The sequence below is a fragment of the Lathyrus oleraceus genome, chromosome 3 (genome assembly GCF_024323335.1).
Source record: "Lathyrus oleraceus cultivar Zhongwan6 chromosome 3, CAAS_Psat_ZW6_1.0, whole genome shotgun sequence".
NCBI lineage: Eukaryota > Viridiplantae > Streptophyta > Magnoliopsida > Fabales > Fabaceae > Lathyrus > Lathyrus oleraceus.
Genome location: NC_066581.1, coordinates 29,893,366 through 29,920,889, shown reverse-complemented (window position 1 = coordinate 29,920,889; position 27,524 = coordinate 29,893,366). Strand labels below are relative to the sequence as shown.

At 41.4% G+C, this 27,524-nt stretch overlaps 1 long non-coding RNA gene across 1 annotated transcript; it reads right to left on the bottom strand.

The window, feature by feature from the left end:
* Positions 1-16,172: 16,172 nt before the first annotated feature.
* On the bottom strand, positions 16,173-27,033 carry LOC127132288 (uncharacterized). Its single transcript, XR_007806658.1, has 2 exons — positions 26,482-27,033; positions 16,173-16,248 (listed from the first exon to the last, which is right to left on the bottom strand). It is a non-coding gene; the product is annotated as an uncharacterized LOC127132288 (long non-coding RNA).
* Positions 27,034-27,524: the final 491 nt, after the last annotated feature.

Below are 27,524 nucleotides of genomic sequence, written 5' to 3'. Positions count from 1 at the left end.
TTCCTGTTCTTTTCCACCTTTCCTTATGGGATAAAAGAAAAGTCGGTGGCGACTCTTGCTAACCGCGACATTGCGATTAAAAACACGATAAAGTCAGTTCACCGTATGACAGAACTGGCGACTCTGCTGGGGATGACTACAAAGAGAGGTTATCTTAAAAAACAAGATCATTTATTTACTTTTAAGGTTTGCTTGGGTATCCTATGCTTGAGTGAAAGATCCTACACCCGGATCTAGTGTACCTTAGGTAAGTAGCACTAGATCATCGCGACTATCCGGCGTATACTGGAATGGTTAAAATGGTGGCTACGGTTAATGTGACACTTTGGATGTCCTGATGTTCCTCATGTTTACTTGAGGAAAAATTTGGCATTCGCGTGGTGTCATCAAAGCATTAACCAGACCTTTAGAACCCTAATTGACTCATCCTAGCCATTAGAAAGTAGTGAGATAACTGGCTTCGGTTCCGACTGAGGTTGGTTGAGACTCGATACTACACTCTTTGAGATTGGACTTTAGGGAAGCTTCGGTCAACCACTTGGTGTTGCACTGAAGTGGACTTAAAGGAAGGTCGGTGATTTGAGATCCTTCTAGAACCCGGTTACTATTCTAGGACAGGTTGAACCAACTAAACTTCAGTGGGGAGGGTACTTACCTATGGAACTCATGCAAGCCTTAAAACCTAGGAATGATGGTTGTGTGACTTGCTTGTGCTTGTTATTTATTTAACCTCATAACATCCTAACATCTTAACATCATGACATCATAACATTGTACTAACCATTTCAAGGACTTAGGGATTTAACTTTGCTCTGTTTTGTATAAAAAAAAAAATAATAAAAAAAAAAGTTTCCTTTTTTGGTAGTCTATACAAAGTTAAATTCCAAAAGGCCTTGAAAACATTTCATACATTGCATAGCATGACATAACATTGCATAACAGGTACTCTAAAGGGATCAATGTTCTCACGGTTTTCCTCCAAGCAGAAAAATGGACCTCGAACAAATTGTCAAAGATCTCCAGGCCCAGAATGCTCAACTCCAGGAGATGATCTTGAAATTATCCAAGGGGCAGGAGGAACTGAAAGCTCTCTTACTCGAGCAAAAGGAAGACAAGAAACCGGTGAGTTACATTAACCCGGGAAGAAGGCTCAAACGACAGGCCACAAGAGTCGAGATTCGAGTTCCGAAGGATCAAGAAGAGGAAACAGAGACAGATTCAGAAGATGAGAATGCTGATCCTTTCAACCCTGAGAATGACGATGGAGATTACGAGAATGAACAGTACTCTCCAAAAGATGACAAGTACAAGTTGTTGGAAGAACGCATGCTAGCTATGGAGGGTCAGAAGGCGCCCGGTCTGGATTTCGAAAGTTTGGGTCTGGTCTCCGATGTGACCATTCCTCGCAAATTCAAAATCCCCACTTTCACTCAGTATGATGGGGCATCTTGTCCTCAGATGCATCTGAGAGCTTACGTGAGAAAGATTCAGCCGCACACCACTGATAGGAAGCTATGGATCCATTTCTTCCAAGAGAGTTTGTCTGGCACACAGTTGGAGTGGTATTATCAGCTCGAGAGCTCTGACATCCACACATGGACTGATTTAGCGACAACTTTCTACAAGCACTACCGGTATAATTCTGAACTAGCACCTACCCGGCTACAGTTGCAGAATATGACTATGGGATCTAAAGAAAGCTTTAAAGAATATGCTCAAAAATGGAGAGATTTGGCTGGCAGAGTCAAACCCCCTATGACCGATCGAGAATTGGTGGACATGTTCATGAGCACACTGACTGGCCCATTCTACAGCCATCTATTGAGGAGTTCCTCATTGGGTTTCACTGAACTTATATTAACAGGTGAACATGTTGAAAGTGGCATTCGAAGTGGGAAGATACAGGCGACTACCTTTGATCCTCCGGAGACTCCTAATGGCATCACTGCCCCTCTGCCTAATCATGACGAGACTGTCAATGCTGTGGAAGATACTGATAACGATTATGACTTGGATAGCTGGATTTTCCCAATAATTGATGACGGACTCAATAATTGGAAGGCTGAAGACACTACCCCGATTTCCTTTAGTCAGGAGTAATTGTTATTGCTATTTTTGTGTTTCAAAGCATTGTGTCTAGGCCCGGGGGCATAATAGCTAATTTTTCAAGGGTTTTGTCATTTTCATAAGCATATTCATATTCAATAAATCAATGGGCTTTTTGCATTCAAATATTGCGCTCTTTATCTTTCCTGTCATTTTTCAAAACAAGCTATGTTTTCTTGCACACACTCACGTAACAATTTGCCGATCCATATCCACTCTGGGTCCTGTTGGTAATAACTCTGCTACTGTTCATTATGACTTTAAAAATCCGATCTACCAAGCTGAGGATGGAAGTGAGGAGGATTGTGAAGTCCCTGGAGAACTCGCCAGACTGGTACTACAAGAAGAAAAGACCATACAGCCGCAGGAGGAATCAACTGAAATTGTAAATCTGGGTACTGAAATAGACAAGAAAGAAGTCAGAGGTTTCTTAGGATACTTGAATTACATTGCCCGATTCATCCCACACTTGACTGCTACCTGCAAACCCATCTTCAAATTACTAAAATCAAGAGATGGTATGGAATGATGAATGACAAAATCAAGAAATATCTCCAAGAACCTCCAATCCTGATGCTGCCAGTTGAAGGAAGACCTCTAATCATGTATTTGACCGTGTTAGAAAATTCAATAGGGTGTGCTGGGGAAACATGACGAGTCTGGTCGAAAAGAGCATGTCATACACTGCCTTAGCAAAAGGTACCGACTGTGAAACAAGATACTCACAGCTCGAGAAAGCTTGTTGTGCTTTGGCTTGGGCTGCCCGCCGACTAAGACAGTATATGTTGAATCATACCACTTTATTGACTTCTAAGATGGATTCTATCAAATATCTATTTGAGAAACCTGCTGTCTCCTGAAAGAGTTATCACTGATAATGGTACTAAACTGAACTCTGCATGCAGTTCAAAATAAAACACCATAACTCTTCTCCGTACCGGCCAAAGATGAACGGCGCCGTGGAGGCTGCTAACGATATCAAGAAGATCATACAAAAGATAACAGTAACGTACAAAGACTGGTACGAGATGTTACCATTCGCTCTCCATGGTTATCGCACTTCAGTGCGCACTTCGACAGGGGCAACTCCTTTCTCTTTAGTCTACGGAACGGAAGCCGTTTTACCAGTGGAAGTTCAGATTCCCTCTCTAAGAATTATGAAGGATGCAGGCTTAAACGAAGATGAATGGATTCGAACTCGACTCAACCAGATAAATTTGATTGATGAGAAGAGGTTGGCAGTTGTTTGTCATGGTCAGATGTATCAGAAACGGATGATCAAAGCTTTCAATAAGAAGGTTAAGCCAAAGGTATATCAGGCTGGTAACTTGGTAATCAAGCGTATCACACTACCACAGGGTGATTCCAGGGGCAAATGGACTCCCACATACGAAGGGCCATTTGTAGTTAGGAAGGTATTCTCTGGTGGAGCCATGATGCTTGCTACAATGGACGGCGAAGACTTCCCGCATCCTGTGAACGCGGACATAGTTAAAAAATACTACGCATAAAAGAGACCCGCTAGGTCGACGTACCTAGGCAAAAGTAAGGGCATCCCGGCGAACCAAAAGGGTTCGGGCAAAAATTAGGGATAAACATATACAAATGTACACCCGGCAAGTCGAAAACCTGAAAAGGCGGCTTGGGCAAAAAAGGGTATCCCGGTGGACTGAAAACCTGAAAAGGCGGTCCAGGAAAAAATTAGGGATTAAAGCGTATGACTACATCCCGTTCTCTGTCAGCTTCAACCAAGTTCAAGGGACTGAACAAGCCAATCACCTCTATCCGACAGCAGGAGATGAGATGCTTGAAGACATAATGACAGTAGTAAAATTAGAATCGATAGGACTTTCTCTGCATAGCTTTCTCTCTGTTTTCCTGGCAACGTCCTCTTACTAGGATGTATGTCTCCTTGTACATAAATTGCCTATTTGTAGGCCCTCTTCCAAAATCAATCCAATTTTATTTCCAAAAAGATGCTTTTGTTTTACTTCCTCTGTTTTGATTGCATAAACGTCCATTGATTTAATTTGAATTGATTTATGCATTTGAATATGACTAACGTTTACAAAAATACATGCCTAAAATAGCAATTACTACGAGACTTCAGGACCAAGGAGAAGGTCTAACCACGCTTTCCAATGAGTCCGTCGCTAATTCTGTTCCCCAACAAGAACCAGCTATTTCCCAGAAGAAATTGGCAAAACCGGATGAATTGGCCACCTCTTCTATCCCCAGCCAGGCTCTGTCAAATGTTTCTACCATCAGACAGAAGTCAAATGCCCCAGCTGAGACAGGGTCATCAATACCAATATCTCCGACCAGAAGAGGAGATTTATTTCCCCCAGTAGAGTTCCCTGGAAGAATGTTCAGACGCATAGTGCATTCATTACATCATTTCATATTACATACCTGCATACAATGCTCACATTTACTTCATTCCGCATCATATACTTTACATTATTTCATAGCATGTATATGCATGCCATGTTCGCAAGCATAAAGCATCTCATGCATCATGACATTGCATGAAACTAACTTTATTTTTCAGGCTAATTATCCTCCTGATCACATTCAAGATTCGAATACAGCTCTCAGATGTAATCCATCTGACGAACGTTCTGACATCCTCCCAATGGTGGCATCTCTAAGCCCATCCCAGATATTCACTGCAAATACAACAAATATTATCAGATACAGCCTAACGTACGGTTCATTCTGATTCAGCCCAACATATGACTCCTTCAGCTCAGATACGGTCTAACGTACGATCCATTCTGACTTTCAACAACTCCAATACGGTCTAACGTACGACCCATTTGGATACTCAAATCCTCAGATACTGCCTAGCGTAAGGTACATTCTGGGGTGTAGGCTAGCGTACGACTACTTTCTTCTTCAGATACAGCCTAACGTACGGCTCATTCTGCAACTCCAATACGGTCTAACGTACGACCCATTTGGACCTTCAACTCAGATACGATCTAACGTACGATCCATTCTGACTTTCAGCAACTCCAATACGGTCTAACGTACGACCCATTTGGATACTCAAATCCTCAGATGCTGCCTAGCGTACGGTATATTCCGGGGTGTAGTCTAGCGTACGACTACTTTCTTCTTCAGATACAGCCTAACGTACGGCTCATTCTGCAACTCCAATACGGTCTAACGTACGACCCATTTGGATACTCAAATCCTCAGATGCTGCCTAGCGTACGGTATATTCCGGGGTGTAGTCTAGCATACGACTACTTTCTTCTTCAGATACAGCCTAACGTACGGCTCATTCTGCAACTCCAATACGGTCTAACGTACGACCCATTTGGACCTCCAACTCAGATACGATCTAACGTACGATCCATTCTGACTTTCAGCAACTCCAATACGGTCTAACGTACGACCCATTTGGATACTCAAATCCTCAGATGCTGCCTAGCGTACGGTATATTCCGGGGTGTAGTCTAGCGTACGACTACTTTCTCCTTCAGATACAGCCTAACGTACGGCTCATTCTGCAACTCCAATATGGTCTAACGTACGACCCATTTGGACCTTCAACTCAGATACGATCTAACGTACGATCCATTCTGACTTTCAGCAACTCCAATACGGTCTAACGTACGACCCATTTGGATACTCAAATCCTCAGATGCTGCCTAGCGTACGGTATATTCTGGGGTGTAGTCTAGCGTACGACTACTTTCTTCTTCAGATACAGCCTAACGTACGGCTCATTCTGCAACTCCAATACGGTCTAACGTACGACCCATTTGGACTTTCAACTCAGATGCGATCTAGCGTACGATCCATCCTGATTCCACCTTCGTCAGATACAGCCTAGTGTACGGTTCATTCTGCAACTCAGATACGATCTAGCGTACGATCCATTCTGATCTTTCATCCCCAGCAAAGTCATCCGCCTAATGAACAACTCACTCTGGTATTTAGACACGGTCTGACGTACGATCCATTCTGATCCCTTATCCCCAGCAGTATATAACACACTCTGACTCCCCAGCGAAGTCGACAGCATAATGGATGACTCACTATACGGTCTAGCGTATGACCTGGTACGACACAATCTGGAGCCCTCATCATCAAGCTACCTGGATGGCGTCTTTAAGCCCATCTCCATCAAGACTAATGGACAAGCGCAAATTTTTGGGGCATTCTAGTGTTCAATAATCTTTCACCTCCAGACCACGAACGGCATACTCGCCATTCTAACTCTCTCGGTTCAAGAATATTGAACAGGGGCAGCTGTCATACCCCAAAATTTGCCCGTTGATATTACAAAGCATTTCTCAAGACCCTCCGACTTGTTTTGCAAGGAACTGACTCTAAAAGAACAAAAGCCCAGCTCACAACAGGCCCAATCCAAAAATGGCCCAAAATAGCTTGCTCGCTAGGCGAGCAATTCCTTCGCCTAGCGAACACTTCATCATGACACTCGCCCAGCGAAGCATCAGATCCAGTAAAAGCCCAAACTAGCTTGCTCGCTAGGCGAGCAATTCCTTCGCCTAGCGAAGCTTGCGAATATCAGAAGTTTTGGACCTCAGTCTGAGCCCATTAGGTCACCACTACCACTATAAATACCAGCTCTTCAGCCACAAAATGGAGGGACAAAAAGGGGGGCAAACGGAGAGACCAAGACGGACAGAGAAGGACAGAAACCCTGCTAACCCGGAGAATTCAGAGTAAGGAAACCCTGAAGGCAGCTCGTCCGCACCGAAGCTACCGCCGCCCAACTCAAGCCGACATCCAGAGTGATCAGTCCCTTTCAACATTGCAATCCAACATCGCAATTGCACACAGGTTTGCGTATCACCACTATTTTGCGTTTCCAATCGATATTCTTTACATACATGATGCATTACGATTAAAGTTTTGATATGTAATTTGATTTCACATGTGAATCTAAATATGTCTGAATATCCTGTATAATTGTCTATGCTATGCCTGTAATCCAATGCCATGAAAGTTCAGGTTTCCGGCGATCATGCTACCATCAAATCCAAAACCCGTGGCCACTCGCTAGCACATCGCTAAGCGAGCCTGCAGCGAGCATTCGCTGAGCCTTCGCTAGGCGAGGCAGGAGCGAACGAAGCAGTGGCTGTTTTGTTTCTTTGCTGCGGTGCCTTATGTTTGTCCGATCAATATTCATGATAATTCTGCATTATTTGGTCTGATTTAGGGACTGTTACGTTGTGGTGCAATTTCAATTGTATTTTACCTCGATACTCTAACCCGTGTGTTGAATTGTGCAAAGGTTACATATTCTCGAAGAAACGGCTGGCCAGGTGTTCCACCTTATGTGTGGGATACCCTTATGGAAATTCACTCTGGATTACTCAATTAATTTTAATATAGTACTTTTAATGTATCATTGTTAATGTATTGATTTTAATGTGGAGATTTACCTAATTAACTTTAAAATATGGACTTTAAATAAATGATATCGGACCTCTCTTTGTTACCCCACGATTACGTAATACGGTCATGTCCCGCGAATATGGGGATACCCTTAGCAAAGACCCTTCGGTTAAATCATCATAAAATAAATCATGGTCCCTCGGATGTTGCCTTCGAAAATACGATTTTGTCCCTCGATGACCCTTCGGTGTAGCCTATGGCTAAATGATGATAGTCCCTTCGAACGCTAAGGTATCCTCTCTACTGTTGCCTTCAATGACCAGCCAATGACCCTACGATGACCCTTTAACATCCAAAGGGTAAAACTACTTACTTCTCAATAGTAAGGATAGTTTTACCCTTACAAGGATAGGAAATTCCCGGAAAGACCTCGGACAGGTATAACCCTTAATTGCTCATTCATAACCTAAAAAAAATACTTTTCACACCTCACACATTTCAAACATCCTTTTTGGAAAATCACCACTTAGCATACATCCGTACTAGGATCATTGCCGAGTTATATTTTTCTAAACAACTTTCAAAATTAAACGAGATAACCACTTTGTATACATTCATACAAGAATCATTACAAAGTTAAATTCTCCTTTTCAAACATTTCCTACACCTTTCTCAGACACTATTTTCTTTTGCAAACTAAAAAAAAAACATAAATGATTGAGCAATTAAGAGCCCATGGATAACCATGGATACAAAGAGTGCTAATACCTTCTCTTTGTATAATGTACCACCCGAACCCAAAATCTATTGAGGTCTTTCCTGTTCTTTTCCACCTTTCCTTATGGGATAAAAGAAAAGTCGGTGGCGACTCTTGCTAACCGCGACATTGCGATTAAAAACACGATAAAGTCAGTTCACCGTATGACAGAACTGGCGACTCTGCTGGGGATGACTACAAAGAGAGGTTATCTTAAAAAACAAGATCATTTATTTACTTTTAAGGGTTTGCTTGGGTATCCTATGCTTGAGTGAAAGATCCTACACCCGGATCTAGTGTACCTTAGGTAAGTAGCACTAGATCATCGCGACTATCCGGCGTATACTGGAATGGTTAAAATGGTGGCTACGGTTAATGTGACACTTTGGATGTCCTGATGTTCCTCATGTTTACTTGAGGAAAAATTTGGCATTCGCGTGGTGTCATCAAAGCATTAACCAGACCTTTAGAACCCTAATTGACTCATCCTAGCCATTAGAAAGTAGTGAGATAACTGGCTTCGGTTCCGACTGAGGTTGGTTGAGACTCGATACTACACTCTTTGAGATTGGACTTTAGGGAAGCTTCGGTCAACCACTTGGTGTTGCACTGAAGTGGACTTAAAGGAAGGTCGGTGATTTGAGATCCTTCTAGAACCCGGTTACTATTCTAGGACAGGTTGAACCAACTAAACTTCAGTGGGGAGGGTACTTACCTATGGAACTCATGCAAGCCTTAAAACCTAGGAATGATGGTTGTGTGACTTGCTTGTGCTTGTTATTTATTTAACCTCATAACATCCTAACATCTTAACATCATGACATCATAACATTGTACTAACCATTTCAAGGACTTAGGGATTTAACTTTGCTCTGTTTTGTATAAAAAAAAAATAATAATAAAAAAAAAGTTTCCTTTTTTGGTAGTCTATACAAAGTTAAATTCCAAAAGGCCTTGAAAACATTTCATACATTGCATAGCATGACATAACATTGCATAACAGGTACTCTAAAGGGATCAATGTTCTCACGGTTTTCCTCCAAGCAGAAAAATGGACCTCGAACAAATTGTCAAAGATCTCCAGGCCCAGAATGCTCAACTCCAGGAGATGATCTTGAAATTATCCAAGGGGCAGGAGGAACTGAAAGCTCTCTTACTCGAGCAAAAGGAAGACAAGAAACCGGTGAGTTACATTAACCCGGGAAGAAGGCTCAAACGACAGGCCACAAGAGTCGAGATTCGAGTTCCGAAGGATCAAGAAGAGGAAACAGAGACAGATTCAGAAGATGAGAATGCTGATCCTTTCAACCCTGAGAATGACGATGGAGATTACGAGAATGAACAGTACTCTCCAAAAGATGACAAGTACAAGTTGTTGGAAGAACGCATGCTAGCTATGGAGGGTCAGAAGGCGCCCGGTCTGGATTTCGAAAGTTTGGGTCTGGTCTCCGATGTGACCATTCCTCGCAAATTCAAAATCCCCACTTTCACTCAGTATGATGGGGCATCTTGTCCTCAGATGCATCTGAGAGCTTACGTGAGAAAGATTCAGCCGCACACCATTGATATGAAGCTATGGATCCATTTCTTCCAAGAGAGTTTGTCTGGCACACAGTTGGAGTGGTATTATCAGCTCGAGAGCTCTGACATCCACACATGGACTGATTTAGCGACAGCTTTCTACAAGCACTACCGGTATAATTCTGAACTAGCACCTACCCGGCTACAGTTGCAGAATATGACTATGGGATCTAAAGAAAGCTTTAAAGAATATGCTCAAAAATGGAGAGATTTGGCTGGCAGAGTCAAACCCCCTATGACCGATCGAGAATTGGTGGACATGTTCATGAGCACACTGACTGGCCCATTCTATAGCCATCTATTGAGGAGTTCCTCATTGGGTTTCACTGAACTTATATTAACAGGTGAACATGTTGAAAGTGGCATTCGAAGTGGGAAGATACAAGCGACTACCTTTGATCCTCCGGAGACTCCTAATGACATCACTGCCCCTCTGCCTAATCATGACGAGACTGTCAATGCTGTGGAAGATACTGATAACGATTATGACTTGGATAGCTGGATTTTCCCAATAATTGATGACGGACTCAATAATTGGAAGGCTGAAGACACTACCCCGATTTCCTTTAGTCAGGAGTAATTGTTATTGCTATTTTTGTGTTTCAAAGCATTGTGTCTAGGCCCGGGGCATAATAGCTAATTTTTCAAGGGTTTTGTCATTTTCATAAGCATATTCATATTCAATAAATCAATGGGCTTTTTGCATTCAAATATTGCGCTCTTTATCTTTCCTGTCATTTTTCAAAACAAGCTATGTTTTCTTGCACACACTCACGTAACAATTTGCCGATCCATATCCACTCTGGGTCCTGTTGGTAATAACTCTGCTACTGTTCATTATGACTTTAAAAATCCGATCTACCAAGCTGAGGATGGAAGTGAGGAGGATTGTGAAGTCCCTGGAGAACTCGCCAGACTGGTACTACAAGAAGAAAAGACCATACAGCCGCAGGAGGAATCAACTGAAATTGTAAATCTGGGTACTGAAATAGACAAGAAAGAAGTCAGAGGTTTCTTAGGATACTTGAAATACATTGCCCGATTCATCCCACACTTGACTGCTACCTGCAAACCCATCTTCAAATTACTAAAATCAAGAGATGGTATGGAATGATGAATGACAAAATCAAGAAATATCTCCAAGAACCTCCAATCCTGATGCTGCCAGTTGAAGGAAGACCTCTAATCATGTATTTGACCGTGTTAGAAAATTCAATAGGGTGTGCTGGGGCAACATGACGAGTCTGGTCGAAAAGAGCATGTCATACACTGCCTTAGCAAAAGGTACCGACTGTGAAACAAGATACTCACAGCTCGAGAAAGCTTGCTGTGCTTTGGCTTGGGCTGCCCGCCGACTAAGACAGTATATGTTGAATCATACCACTTTATTGACTTCTAAGATGGATTCTATCAAATATCTATTTGAGAAACCTGCTGTCTCCTGAAAGAGTTATCACTGATAATGGTACTAAACTGAACTCTGCAACTCAGATACGATCTAACGTACGATCCATTCTGATCTTCATTCCTCAGATACTACCTAGCGTACGGTACATTCCGAGGTGTAGTCTAACGTACGACTACTTTTTGTCAGATACAGCCTAACGTACGGCTCATTCTGCAACTCAGATACGATCTAGCGTACGATCCATTCTGATTCTTATTTCGCCAGATACAGCCTAACGTACGGCTCATTCTGCAATTCAGATACGATCTAGCGCATGATCCATTCTGATCCTTTATCCCCAGTGAAGTCGACAGCCTAATGGATGACTCACTATACGGTCTAGCGTACGACCCAGTATGACACCCATGTCTTCAGATATGGTCTGATGTACAACGCATTCTGAAGCTCTCATCATCAAACTTCCTGGATGGCATCTTTAAGCCCATCTCCATTAAGACTAACTTTTAATTAACAAGTGCAAATTTTTGGGGCATTCTAAGTGTTCAATAATCTTCCACCTCCAGACCACGAATGGCGTACATACCATTCCAACTCTCTCGGTTTAAGAATATTGAACAGGGGCAGCTGTCAAACCCCAAAATTTGCCCGTTAATCTTGCAAGATATTTTTCAAGGCACTCCAACTCACTTTTCAAGAGATTGATCTTAAAGGAACAAAGACCCAGCACACAGGTGGCCAAATCCAGAAAATGACTTAAACTGGCTTGCTCGCTAGGCGAGCAAAATCCTTCGCCTAGCGAACCCTTCGCTTAGCGAACCCTTCGCTACACCACTCGCCTAGCGAAGCTTGCGAATACCAGAAATTTTGGGCTTCATTCTGAGCCCATTAGGTCACAAAAAATCATTATAAATACCACAACTTCAGTCAGAAGAGGAAAAGAAAAAAGAGAGACAGACGGACAGAGACAGAAAGAAGGAACAACAAACCCTGGAGGCTAACCCAGAGAATTCAGAGCAACCCTAAAGGAAACCCTAAAGGAAACTCATCTGCACAAAGGTTACCTCCGCCCAACTCAATCCGGCACCAACCCTAAGAGTGATCTGCCAATTCAACGTTGCAATTCAATTGCCAACAGGTTTGCACTACCACTACCGCTTCATGCTTCCAATTTACATGTGGTATTATGATTGAATTTATAAATATATCTTAGGTTTTGCATGTGGATTTAAATATGTATGGATATCTTGAATGTTTAACCATAAAATTTCTGTAATGGATGCCATAGGGTGTGGAGCTTGCTGAAATCGTATTGTTCTTAAATTCAAAACCCGCAGCCGTTCGCTAGCACATCACTAAGCGAACATGTAGCGAGGGTTCGCCAGGCCCTCGCTAGGCAAGGCAGCAGCGAACGTGACAGTCGCTGATTTTTCTGTTTTGATTTTTGCCAATCTGACATGTTTTATTGTAACCATGCATGGTTTACCTGACATTATTACTGATGCGATTCCTTTTGGTTTGGTGCAACTCTCGATTGCACCCTGATTTGGTATTCTGACCTGTTTGCTGAATATTGTAAGGGCTCACATACTCCTGGAAAAGGTAGCTTGCTAGGTATTCCACTTTATTTGTGGGATACCCCTGTGGAGATTCATCCTAATTACCTAATTGATTATAATGTGGAGATTCATCCTAATTACCTAATTGATTATAATGTGGAGATTCATCCTAATTACCTAATTGATTATAAAATATTGCCATTGAATATGTGATCTTGGATCTCTCTTTGTTGCCTTACGGTATTACGGTATTACGGTCATGTCCCGCGAATGTGGGGATGCACTTAGCAAAGACCCTTCGGTTAAATCATCATGTCCCTATAAGATAAATCATAGTCCCTCGGATGTTGCCTGCGAATATATGATTTTTGTCCCTCGATGACCCGTCGTTGTAGCCTACGGTTAAATGATGATCGTCCCTTCGAATGCTAAGGTATCCTTACAAATGTTGCCTTCAATGACCAATCGATGACCCTACGATGTCCCTTTTGCATCCAAAGGATAAAACTACTTACTTCTCAATAGTAAGGACAGTTTTACCCTCATAAGGATAGGAAATGCCCATAAAGACCTTGGGTAGGTATAACTCTTAAATGCTGACTCACAACCTAAAACATTTTTCATACATCACCCTTTGCAAAACATCTACTAGAAAATCACCACTTGGTATACATTCATACTAGAATCATTGCCAAGTTATATTTTTCTAAACAACTTTCAAAATTAAACGAGATAAATACTTTGTATACATTCATACAAGAATCATTACAAAGCTAAACTCTCTTTTCAAAACATTTTCTAAGCAGTTCACAAACACTTTTTCAGACAAGAAAAACATAAGTGATCCAGCAATTAAGAGCCCATGGATAACCATGGATACAAAGGGTGCTAACACCTTCCCTTTGTATAATGTACCTCCCGAACCCAAAATCTAATTAAGGTCTTTCCTGTTCTTTTCCACCTTTCCTTATTGGATAAAAGAAAAGTCGGTGGCGACTCTTGCTATCCGCGACATTTGCTTTCCAAAGCAAAAACACAAAGTCAGTTCACCGTATAACAACCGCATTTGAACCCCGACAACTTCATAACACTCCTGTTTGCCAAACAATGAACCCCGATCTCCATTTGAACCCCAGTCGCCTGACGATAACTCACGATCATCATTGTGAACCCCGCTCTCCAGAAAACACCACGTGTCTCCCTTTCTCCATTTGAACCCCATTCTCCAGAAAATGCCCAGCACTTCCTTCTCTCCATTTGAACCCCATTCTCCATTTTCTTGTGATAATTCCGATGGCAACGTCGGAAATAACACCCAAACACCACTCTGATGGCGACATATCAGAGGGTACACCTTCACAAAAGGAAGGTAATCATGTGCATTTCTTCCTCCGAAGATACCCATAACGACTTCTGTTGGCCCCGCCAAAGTCTAAGGTGACACATGATCAGAAGACAATCCTGAGGACCTCATCCCGGATATAATCTTCAACTCCAATCTCCATTTGAACCCCATTCTCCAGAAAATGCCGCAACACTTCCTTTTCCCCACTCTTCGATTTTCGCGCTGATCGCGTAACGTTCTTTCATTTTATTTCCATCTCCGCCTGACGGAAAATTTTCCTCCAATATCACACTACTGGGGAACATTGTTGCTCTAACGTCATGATGCTAAACTCCTCAGAGTAACATCTTCTAACTTCTATCTCGCACGACAGAAATCTCCTCCAGTATCGCACTACTGGGGAATACCGATGACCCAACGTCACGATGCTAAGCTCCTCAGAGTAACATCTTCCAACTTCCATCTCGCATGACAAAAATCTCCTCCAGTATCGCACTACTGGGGAATACCGTTGACCCAAAGTCACGATGCTAAGCTCCTCAGAGTAACATCTTCACCATCTAGCACAACCAATCCTCAAACAGTAATCACGACTTGAGACTAGTTTATGCTTGCAATGCTGATGCATGATTTTTATTAGCGTAATGCTCCATAATCATGGAAATGCTACGCAATTAAGTATGCAATATTCTATGCTTGTCTACATGATGAATGCATAAAAAGTATCCCCCTTAAGGGACTCTTCTGGGGAGCTCGAGGCACTCTGCTGAGGAACTCGCTATCGCTCCAACCTCCACCCTGTTGGGGAATAGCACCGCTGCTGGGGAAAGGACCACCCTCACCGGGGATGACCCCCACTGAACCCGATCTTCTTGGGGACTTCGCTGGGGAAGAACCCACCAACGCACTCTGCGGGGAAAACAACAATCTTCGACCTGCTAGGGAAATAACAATCTCCACCCTGCTAGGGGAAAGAGCAACCTTCCGGCCTGGCCGCTGAGAAACACCGATCTCAAACCTGCTGGGAAGATAACCATCCCGACTCTGCTTGGAGAAATAAGGAAAGTCTGGCACAGAACACCCGTCGACTCGTCGAACCCCGGTATTCCACATCTAAATCAAGTGTCAGCTTTCCACTTTTGAGAGCTCCCAGGCTCGTCTGGACTTTTCTGATTCATCACCTTGTATTCTCGACTTCTCCGTACTTCACGGAGATCGAACTCCCTGGATTCATACAAACTTTCCAGTCCTCAGACTTTGAAGAGTCTTCTTGATTAACCCTCCAGGACCGTCGCACGTTCTTCCGTCGTCTTTTCACCGTTTTTCCATTTCTCTTGTCTCTGACTGGACTCCACGGGGATCTTTTATCAAAAGACTTCACATCACAACCTGCATGTGAGTGAAAATATCTAACAACACCTGCAAAAGAGATTATTAGATAAAAACGTGCCCCAGGCGTGCCAAGATTTCAACACCTAGGTCACTCAATGATCGGGAAAATAGCAAGTGTATTATGTTACCGATGTAGTTTTAATGGAATTTATCCCACAAGTATCGAATCACAAGGATTGCGTTAGAAATACGAAATAGTGACGATTATCAGTTGAACAAAAGTATTTAGTTGAATTTGTTTAGAATAACTTGTGCACAAGAACGAATTTAGAATTTAAAATTGACTTTCTATGAATTAAACAAATGTTAGGGATTGGTGTATAATGTGTAGGGTAAGTGATTTCTTTAGATAAACTCAACAAGTTCATATGCATCCATCACTGATTCTCAAGTTTACTTTTCCCTAATTCCTTAGTGAAAAAGACTTTAATCTCTACCCTAATCTTTACTTCCGTTCAAATTAGTGTGAAGATTAAGCAATTAGTTATCAAGAACTATTCTAGTTATTGTGAAGAAACCTTATACCTAAGTGAGATCTTCACAATATTATCATTCACCAAGCCTTTAATGTTACTTTCCAGCTTTTTACGTTAAATAAACTCATCCCTATGTTCCCAATGGCATAAGCAAACAAATGATTAAATGATAAAATTGATGCAAAAATATTCAAACGTTGAATTCAAAACAAAGAGATCAATATTCTTAAACCCTAACACATCATTGACACCTCCCTATCATTGGACGATTTAGCCTCTCATATTGTAGAAAATAGACATGTTCAAGAAATTAGACATTACAATGAGTTTTCAAACGATGATCTTCAATGGTTGGTCACCTTGAATCTCCCTGTCGTGAATTCTCTTGTTTCTTCAATCTTCTTTAGTGTAATCTTCTTTCCCAATTTTGCAAAAAGTCCTTTTCTCCTTCTCTTTCCTCAGTTTAAATAGTCTAGGTAAAATCCCCAAACCAAAATACCAACAATGCCCCTCCGGATCCAAAAAGCATAAGAAAACACAAAATATGGAATTCTGTTCGCGCACTCTGCACGGGCCGTGCCAATCCTGCACAGGCCGTGCAGCTCCCAGGTTTTCTTCAAAAATAATTCTGCTTCAGAACTTATTGCACGGGCCGTGCCAACCTGCACGGCCGGCCGTGCAAACTCCCTATTTTTTATATGGGAGGGGAGCATCCATCCTGCACGGGCCGTGTGCTGCTGCACAGGCCGTGCGGGTCTTCATGCTTTTGTATTTTCCAGTCCTTTTTTATGTCTTCTCTCCTTTGGCACGTCCGTTGCCTCTTTGCTCAAACTGCACATACACAAGACTACCGAAAACAAGCATCACGCATAGAGAACTCAAATTAAAAAGATACTAACACCAAAACAACTCACTTTACTACCTAACATTGCAACTAACACACTAATCAACGAAAAACAAAACAATGCGAAAAAAAACATAAACATACCATAACATTGTTACCGAATTGATCGACTTATCAACAAAAACAAGACTAAAATCTAATAGAAATGGTGACCGATCACAACCCCAAACTTATCTCATTGCTTGTCCTCAAGTGATGCAAGCGACATATGCAAAGGTCACCCTGAATTCATTCTTTCCACAACCACCAATGTTATTCGCCACTGTTCCTACCTTCTTGATTTGGTTTCTGATGACACTAACCAGACTCTTGCTGCATTTCCACATCAAAGTATCTCAGTACCTGCAAGCTTTTCTCACTTCTCACACATTCTCTCTTGGTTAAAAGTCTTTCGCTCATACAATCATGATATGCAATATCGACTCTTGAATTTGAATCAATTCTACTTTCATAACATTGACAGAATACACACACTTTATGAGGACTTTCGGGTTGTAACTGGGCTTAGGACAGGTGGGATACACAAGGAAATGGACAGCTAGTGGTTTATTTGGTTCGGTACTCATGTCATGCTTCTCGTGTTTGTGCTCACTTAGTGATCTCGGGGTGATTTCTCAAACTTTTTATTCACTCAATTCTTGAGTTTCTCTTTAGAACAATGCAAGCGTTGTCTTTTTTTTTCAGTCTTAGATCACTCGGGTATCTTAGACTATATTTTTTTTTCTTTTCTCTTTTTTTTTTCATTTTTCATTTTTTTCTTTCTTTCTTCGCCTTTCTTTTACACGTATCACCCCAAACTTGAATTATTGCACACTTTCAAGAAACACAACATTCGTACTAAACAAGGGTAAGGAGTGTTTGGCCAATGGTTTATACATGTGGTTGAAAACAAACAAATGGATACAGGCTCAACAGGGTTAGCAAAGGATAAAATTAATGAAAATGGATGGCTAAAAGGCTCAGGGGTTTTAAACAAACAAGTGCCTCAGTGTGTGTCCTCCAGTCAAGTCGTGTCTATAGAACGGACGCAAATTCAGAGGGATAGAGTCATACCTGACGAACTCTCATGATGCTTATCTGATGAATTTGGCTTTTTGTGATCTCACCATGTGGGGTAAGCTTACAGGTTCCAAAACACTCCGAGTGTCATGCAGCTCCTTCCCGTATCAGGTACACCATCCACCAGCACAGTCAAGTATCGACAGCAACGTCCAACTTTCAATTGGTGGTACCACTTCCAGGGTGCCTTGGGAGACAAATTGAGGTTGTATTCTCATCCACTACTATCGATCTGTCAGTTTCCAGTCTCTGTCAATCAAGCCTGTAACAATTACGGTAGACGCAAAAACATAACAAAAAAACGAAAAACATAACAAAACAAAACACAATAATAAAATAAAACAACAAAACAACAAACAATGAAAGGACCCCTCCCACACCTAAACTGAACATTGTCCCAAATGTTTCAGCTTAAGTGCAGAAAGGACTTACTACTGAGGCGGTGGGAATTGCAGCATTAACTGCTGCATCATGCGCTGAATATCACCAATAGCAACCCCCTGTCGGAGCTGCTCCGCCACCATGTTATCAATCTGTGTCCCCTGACGAAATAGCTCTGTTCCTTGTCGAGCTTGTTCTGCCTCAAACTGATCCATCCGCATTTGTCAGGCAGCAGAGGATCCTTCACCGTGCTGACGAGGTCCTCTCGGTTGAGGAGCCATACGCTCCTGAGCAGGTGCCTCTGCATCTCCCTCCTGACCTGCAACAATATCCTCATCATCCCCCTCATCGGGGTTGACAACAACATACAACCAGTTCTCATCATTAGAAATAGCAGTGCGGTTAGGATTAGGTAATTGTAAGAGAGTTCTATTTCGACTGAGCAATGCATAACCATGGGGGCTTATTTGCAACATCAGTTGTTGGCATAATGCCTTCAAATCCACTTTGCTCAAAGACTTAAGGGGTTCTTCTCCATCCATAGCGATTCGGCAACCGCAATGATCAGCAATTTGAGTAATTAAACCCCCAACAGAGATAGCACCCTTAGTAGCCTTACCCATGGCCGTCAAATGATCTGCGACAAATGCTGCAACATTAACAGGAACATCATAGATCATAGCATGCAATAAATATAATTCCCTTTTTGTAACTACCCCCGTACTATCACCTCTACCAAACATAGTGTAAGCTAAGCCCTTATGCGCATAACAGAAACAAGGATTTTGTATCCAGGATGCTTTAGCACTACGTGGGTCATAAACAGGTAAACCGGTGATAGCAACCCAAAATACATGTCTTTCAAAATCAGAGGGTACCATGCCATGTCCGACTAATGGAAGTTTTAAACATTGCCCAAGTTCAATCAAAGATAAAGAATAATCTTCATTGTATAGGCGAAATGTCATGGTACCAAAATACTCTGTGGAGGACCCGTTCCATTGTCTCTCCAAATTGAAATCCATGGTGCTTAGAAATTCTAAGGTTAAGCGCTCGTATGTCGGCACTTCATTAAACATAAAATTCAGAATTCCTCCAGTGTTATACAATTGGACAACATCATCAAAAATTCCCATAGCAAGCATAGTTTGATCACAGACATACCTGGTGGGCAACAATGTACGTTTACAAAGTACCCTATACCTCTTAACGTGTTCTTCTGCCTCAAACACAATCCCATGGGCATTGGGTTCTCGTCGTGCTCGCTGTCGAGGCCGAGATGGCTCTGCCACCGCTTTTCCTTTATTTGCTCTCTTTGGGGGCATTTTCGTCACCTACAAAAAATGTTAGAAACAAAAACGAAAATTTGAAAAAAATAAACCGGTGGCTGCGTAGAGAATGATGAGGGGAACAACTTTTGTGAAGGGAGTTTGTGAATTGAGGGTTTTGTGATGGGCAAATTGAGGTTAGAAGTTGGATAACAATGGAGGTTTTTGTGTTTTGAGAGAGAAAGGGGGTTAGGGTTGCTGCAAAGTGAGAGTTATGAGTGAAAGAGAAAGTGGGAAGTGATATAATCCGTGTGGGGACCACATCCCACTGGATTTTGAAATAAAATTTTTTCAAAAATTCTGGGGTCTGCACGGGTCGTGCCAACCTGCACGGCCGGCCGTGCAAAGCCACAGCTTTTTGTATGGGCAGAATTCTGGAATTCTGCACGGGCCGTGTCCCACTGCACGGGCCGTGCCAGTCTGAAATTTTTGAAAATTTTTCCGTTTTCTTAATTCTCAATGCTTCTCCACTCCAACCTGAAATTGAAAACAGCAGACACCAAAAAAAGAAACAAGATAACAAAACACAAAGTACTATAATATAGAAACAAAAGAAAAATGCGAAATTAAAATGTGTGGGTTGCCTCCCACATAGCGCTTCGGTTAACGTCGCATGGCTTGACGGGAATCAAACTTCTCAAGTGAGACGAATGAGATCCACAATCCCGGTAACATCACCTTCATAGTAAGGTTTCAACCTCTGACCATTGACTTTGAAGATGTCTCCATTTGATTGATTTTTAACTTCGATGGCTCCATGTGGGAAGACTTTGTGTATAATGAATGGTCCAGACCATCGAGACTTCAGCTTTCCAGGAAACAGCTTCAACCTGGAATTAAACAGCAAAACCAATTGCCCTTCCCAAAATTCCTTTTTTTGAATCTTTTGATCATGCCATTTCTTTGTTGTTTCTTTATAAATTTTGGCATTCTCATAAGCTTGATTCCTGAATTCTTCTAGCTCGTGGAGTTGAAGAATTCTGGATTCACCAGCTTTGAAAAGATCATAATTGAGGAATTTGGAGGCCCAGAATGCCCTATGCTCTAATTCAAGCGGGAGATGACAAGACTTACCATAAACTAACTGATAAGGGGACATACCTATTGGAGTTTTAAAAGCTGTTCTGTATGCCCATAGTGCGTCATTCAGCTTAATTGACCAATCCTTTATGGAGGAACTGACAGTTTTCTCAAGGATCTATTTGATTTGCCTATTCGACACTTCCACTTGTCCACTTGTCTGGGGGTGGTATGGGGTGGCGATTTTGTGCTTCACATTGTACTTTTTCAACAAATTCTCCATCAGCTTATTCAAGAAATGGGTGCCTTCGTCGCTAATCAATGCTCTAGGCACTCCAAACCTTGAGAAGATGTTGTTCTTTAAAAATGCTACCACTACCTTAGCATCGTTCGTGGGCAATGCCACTGCTTCAACCCATTTGGACACGTAGTCCACAGCCACCAGGATGTAATTCTTCCCGAATGATGGTGGGAAAGGACCCATAAAGTCTATCCCCCACACATCAAATAGTTCAACTTCCAGCATTCCCTTTTGAGGCATCTGATTCCTCCTAGAGATGTTTCCTGTTCTCTGACACCTATCACACTCTTTCACTACTCTCTGCGCATCCTTGAATAAAGTTGGCCAATACAATCCAGACTGAAGGACTTTTGCTGCAGTCCTATCTCCACTGAAATGTCCACCATACTCCGAACTGTGGCAAGCTTTTAGGATATCACTTTGTTCTTCTTTCGGGACACACCTCCGAACTAATTCGTCTACACCTCTCTTGTATAGGAATGGTTCGTCCCATAGGTAAAACCTGCAGTCATGCAAAAACTTTTTCTTTTTGTTATAATCAAAATCATCAGGAATAACATTACCTACCAAATAGTTTGCATAATCGGCAAACCACGGAATTCTCATCACAGCGAGGATTCGTTCATCAACAAACTCATCCTTGATGGGGTGTGTTTCCTCTGTTTTTGTTATCGGTGACATTCGGGATAGATGATCAGCTACGGTGTTTTCACATCCCTTTTTATCCCGAATTTCAAGATCAAATTCTTGTAACAGCAATATCCATCGCAACAACCTTGGCTTTGACTCCTGTTTAGAAAAAAGATATTTCAAAGCAGCATGGTCAGTATAAACAATTACCTTCGTCCCTAATAAATATGACCTGAACTTGTCGAAGGCATATACAATTGCCAAGAGTTCTTTCTCTGTAGTTGCATAGTTCATCTGAGCGGGGTTCAGGACATGGCTTGCATAGTAAATTACATGCAGGAGTTTTTCTCTTCTCTGTCCCAGCACCGCTCCAACAGCTATATCACTTGCATCACACATGATCTCAAATGGTAGAGACCAATCAGGAGAAATAACAATAGGGGCCGTCACCAACTTGTTTTTCAGGGTTGTGAAGGCTTCCCCACACTTTTCGTCAAAGATAAAAGGAGTGTCCTTCACCAACAAACTAGTTAACGGCTTCACAATCTTGGAGAAATCTCTTATGAACCTGCGGTAAAATCCAGCATGTCCTAAGAAACTCCTTATTCCCTTCTCATTCACCGGTGGAGGTAAATTGGCAATAACCTCCACTTTGGCTTTATCCACTTCTATTCCTCGGTGTGAAATTTTGTGACCTAACACTATCCCTTCTCTAACCATGAAGTGACACTTCTCCCAATTTAAGATTAAATTGGTTTGTTGACATCTTTCTAGGACCAAAGACAGATTTATCAGACACTCCTCAAATGACGGCCCGAACACAGAGAAATCATCCATAAACACTTCCATGTTCTTCTCAAGCATGTCAGCAAAAATAGATGTCATACACCGTTGAAAGGTAGCTGGTGCATTACACAATCCAAAGGGCATTCTCCTATAAGCAAAAATACCATAAGGGCATGTGAATGCCGTCTTCTCTTGATCTTCAGGTGCTACAACAATTTGGTTGTATCCAGAGTATCCATCTAAGAAGCAATAATAATCATGTCCGGCCAACCTTTCCAACATCTGATCAATGAAAGGTAAAGGAAAGTGATCATTTCTAGTAGCTGTATTCAATCTTCTGTAATCTATGCACACTCTCCACCCAGTAACTGTTCTTGTTGGGATTAACTCATCCTTCTCATTTTTTATCACAGTAGTTCCACCCTTCTTTGGTACCACATGAACGGGACTCACCCAAGCGTTATCAGAAATTGGGTAGATCAATCCTGCATCTAGGAGTTTGACAACTTCTTCACGAACAACTTCCTTCATGGCTGGGTTAAGTCTCCGCTGAGGTTGTACAACCGGTTTCTGATCATCCTCCATTAAGATTTTGTGCATGCAAATAGTAGGACTAATACCCTTCAAGTCCTCAATCGACCATCCAATTGCACCCTTGTACCTTTTTAGAACCTGTATCAATTTTTCTTCTTGGACTTCTTTTAGAGATGAGTTGATAATAGCTGGACACTTCTCCTCTGAATCAAGAAAAATGTATTTCAAATTGTCAGGTAGCTGCTTTAACTCTTTCTTTTTCTTCACTTCTTTACTCTTTTCTGATGCTGGTGATTCTCTCAAGTCTTCCCACCGGTGTGGTTTAGATCTTGGCCATTGAGGTTGCACTTCCATCATATCCAACACTTCCAACTCTTTTTCATCCATCCCTTCTTCTTTTTCACAAATGGACAAACTCAACACTCTCTCAAGAGGTAATTCTGGCACATTACAACTCACTGCTTTGATGAACATTGTATCTAACACCTCAACATTCTTACTTGTACCTACGTCTTCTTTGAATTTCATAGATTCTCTAACATTGATTTTCAGCACTTCATCATAAACTTTGAGTGTCATAGTACCTTCTTCCATATCTATCATCACCCGTCCTGTTTCTAGGAAAGGTCTTCCCAGAATTATAGGAATCTCTTCATCTTCAGGCATGTCTAGTACAACAAAATCCACAGGAAAAACAAACTTATCAATTCTAACCAGAACGTCAGTTGCAATCCCATGCGGTTTTTCATGGAATTATCCGCGAACTGCAATGTCATTCTCGTATCTTTGACTGAATTGATACCCAACTTCTTGTAGATTGAGAGAGGCATGAGACTCACTCCTGCACCAAGGTCGATGAGTGCCTTATTAAATGTTCTATCCCCTATTGCACAAGGAATAGTCACTGCACCTTTGTCTTTCTTTTTCAATGGAATTTTTAGACCTTGTAAAATAGCACTACACCTCTCGGTCAGGATAACTGGTTCAGTTTCAATGGACCGCTTCTTTGAGATAATGTCTTTCATGAACTTAGCATAGATCGGCATTTGTTCTAAAGCTTCAGAAAATGGGATGTTGATTTCTAACTTTCTGAACAATTCTAAATTTTTTTCAAAGTTCTTCTCATTAGCATCTTTCTTCTTTGCTCTAGCAGGATAGGGGAGAATAACCTTGGGTATTGGATCCTTCGATTTTTCTTTCTCCACCACCGGTGTTGTTACCTCTTCATTCTTTTTCTTATTTTCACAAATCTCCAACTCCACTTCTAATAATTCTTCCTCAACTACCTCTTTCTCAGCTTCTTCAATAGCTTTTCCTCTCCTTGTTACAACGACCTTAACACCTTGATTGTCTCTGGGGTTGATTACAGTAGAACTGGGTAGACCACCCGGTGCTTGCGCATTTGCCAATTGTTGTGCAATTTGACCCATTTGGACTTCCAGATTTTTGATAGAAGCTGTCGTATTCTTATGATTATTCCTTGTCTCATCTTGAAACTGAATGTTGTGAGCTGCCATCTTCTCAATGGCTATTTCCCAATCTGCTTTCTTTGGAACATGTTGCTGTTGTTGCTGATATTGATTAGGATACTGGTTCTGGCCTTGCTGCTGCACGTTCCTTTTCTGATCTCTCCATGCAAAGTTTGGATGGTTCTTCCACCCCGGATTATAAGTGTTGGAGTAGGGATTGTTTTGCTTCAAAAATTTGATCTCTTCTATCTGTTGAGGTGTTGCAAAACAATGAACCGTGTTATGGGGTCCATTACATATTTCACAAGCATCATTTGGTGTTTGTTGCACCTGAGCCACCTTCTGAGCATTTATATTCAATGCTTTTAGCCTTTTTTCCACTTCTGCAGCTACAGCGTCTTCAATTTTTACCTGCTTATTTGTCTCAAGCTTCAAATCAATCAGTGCAGTTTTGCTCGAGACCCTATCATACAAATCCATATGCTCATTTGAAGCAATAGCCTCAATTATCTTCTTCATGCCAGTGGCTGTTGAAAAGTTGGCTGAGCCACCAGCTGCTGAGTCGAGAATTTGTCTTGTCTGAATTCGCAAACCATTAACAAACATTTGCATTTGTTCTGTTTCGTCCATGTTATGAGTAGGACAAGCCACTAAGATCAGCTTGAATCTTTTGTAAGCATCTCCTAGTGACTCACCCTCCTTTTGCTTAAAATTCAGGATCTCGTATCTCTTCCTCAATGCGACAGATGCGGGAAAGTATTCTTGCAAGAACGCTCTCTCCATCTCTTCCCATGTGGTGATGCTATGAGCTGGTAGAGAGTAAAACCACTCTTCTGCTTCATCAGCAAGAGTAAAAGGAAACATGCGAAGTCTTATTGCTTCTTCGCTATGTCCAGGCATCTTGAGAGTAGTGCACATGGTGAGGAATCGTTGGAGATGCTTATTTGCATCTTCATTCACTCTTCCAGCAAAGGACTTCCTTTCTAGTTGATTAATCGTGCTGGGATGTAGCTGAAACTGCTCAACATTCACCGGTTGGTTCACAATTGTCATACGCCCACCCGAATTGTTATTACCCCCATAATCACCAAGAAGTCTTTCAGGTCGTGGTGGATCGTCAGCCATGACTTCCTGAATTGATTCTGTTTCTGAATCCGAATTTGACTTTTCTGTGTGCACGAAAACAGTTTCCTCTTCCTCTTGATCTGGTCTCTCCAGTTTTTCTCGCTTAGCTTTTCTCAATCGAGCACGGAGAGTTCTTTCTGGTTCTGCGTCAAAAGAAAAATCCGCTGAGGCCTTACCTCGCATAAACAAGTTAGACAAAATTAGTAATGATAAAATCTAATAAATAATACAATTTTAATTGCTTGGCAATAAAATTTCAATTGATAATTGATCAATTTCGTATTTTTGGCAATCCCCGGCAACGGCGCCAAAAACTTGATCGGGAAAATAGCAAGTGTACTATGTTACCGATGTAGTTTTAATGGAATTTATCCCACAAGTATCGAATCACAAGGATTGCGTTAGAAATACGAAATAGTGACGATTATCAGTTGAACAAAAGTATTTAGTTGAATTTGTTTAGAATAACTTGTGCACAAGAACAAATTTAGAATTTAAAATTGACTTTCTATGAATTAAACAAATGTTAGGGATTGGTGTATAATGTGTAGGGTAAGTGATTTCTTTAGATAAATTCAACAGGTTCATATGCATCCATCACTGATTCTCAAGTTTACTTTTCCCTAATTCCTTAGTGAAAAAGACTTTAATCTCTACCCTAATCTTTACTTCCGTTCAAATTAGTGTGAAGATTAATCAATTAGTTATCAAGAACTATTCTAGTTATTGTGAAGAAACCTTATACCTAAGTGAGATCTTCACAATATTATCATTCACCAAGCCTTTAACGTTACTTTCCAGCTTTTTACGTTAAATAAACTCATCCCTATGTTCCCAATGGCATAAGCAAACAAATGATTAAATGATAAAATTGATGCAAAAATATTCAAACGTTGAATTCAAAACAAAAAGATCAATATTCTTAAACCCTAACACATCATTGACACCTCCCTAACATTGGAGGATTTAGCCTCTCATATTGTAGAAAATAGACATGTTCAAGAAATTAGACATTACAATGAGTTTTCAAACGATGATCTTCAATGGTTGGTCACCTTGAATCTCCCCGTCGTGAATTCTCTTGTTTCTTCAATCTTCTTCAGTGTAATCTTCTTTCCCAATTTTGCAAAAAGTCCTTTTCTCCTTCTCTTTCCTCAATTTAAATAGTCTAGGTAAAATCCCCAAACCAAAATACCAACAATGCCCCTCCGGATCCAAAAAGCATAAGAAAACACAAAATATGGAATTCTGTTCGCGCACTCTGCACGGGCCGTGCCAATCCTGCACAGGCCGTGCAGCTCCCAGATTTTCTTCAAAAATAATTCTGCTTCAGACCTTATTGCACGGGCCGTGCCAACCTGCACGGCCGGCCGTGCAAACTCCCTGTTTTTTGTATGGGAGGGGAGCATCCATCCTGCACGGGCCGTGTGCTGCTGCACAGGCCGTGCGGGTCTTCATGCTTTTGTATTTTCCAGTCCTTTTTTATGTCTTCTCTCCTTTGGCACGTCCGTTGCCTCTTTGCTCAAACTGCACATACACAAGACTACCGAAAACAAGCATCACGCATAGAGAACTCAAATTAAAAAGATACTAACACCAAAACAACTCACTTTACTACCTAACATTGCAACTAACACACTAATCAACGAAAAACAAAACAATGCGAAAAAAAAACATAAACATACCATAACATTGTTACCGAATTGATTGACTTATCAACAAAAACAAGACTAAAATCTAATAGAAATGGTGACCGATCACTCAACCTCCCGAATAAGATTTCAAGTTTTCAACCTTATAAACATGCATTGGAAGGGATCTCCATGTCTCAAGATGCAAAGATTCTTTATCAAAATAAACGGATGTTTTTGCAATCAAAACGGTAATGAAAACAAAAAACACAATTATTTGACTGAATATGCATTTTATTGATTGAAAAAGATGGCTCAAAACTGAGAAGATACACAGGAAGCAATTCCTGAAAAGAGGT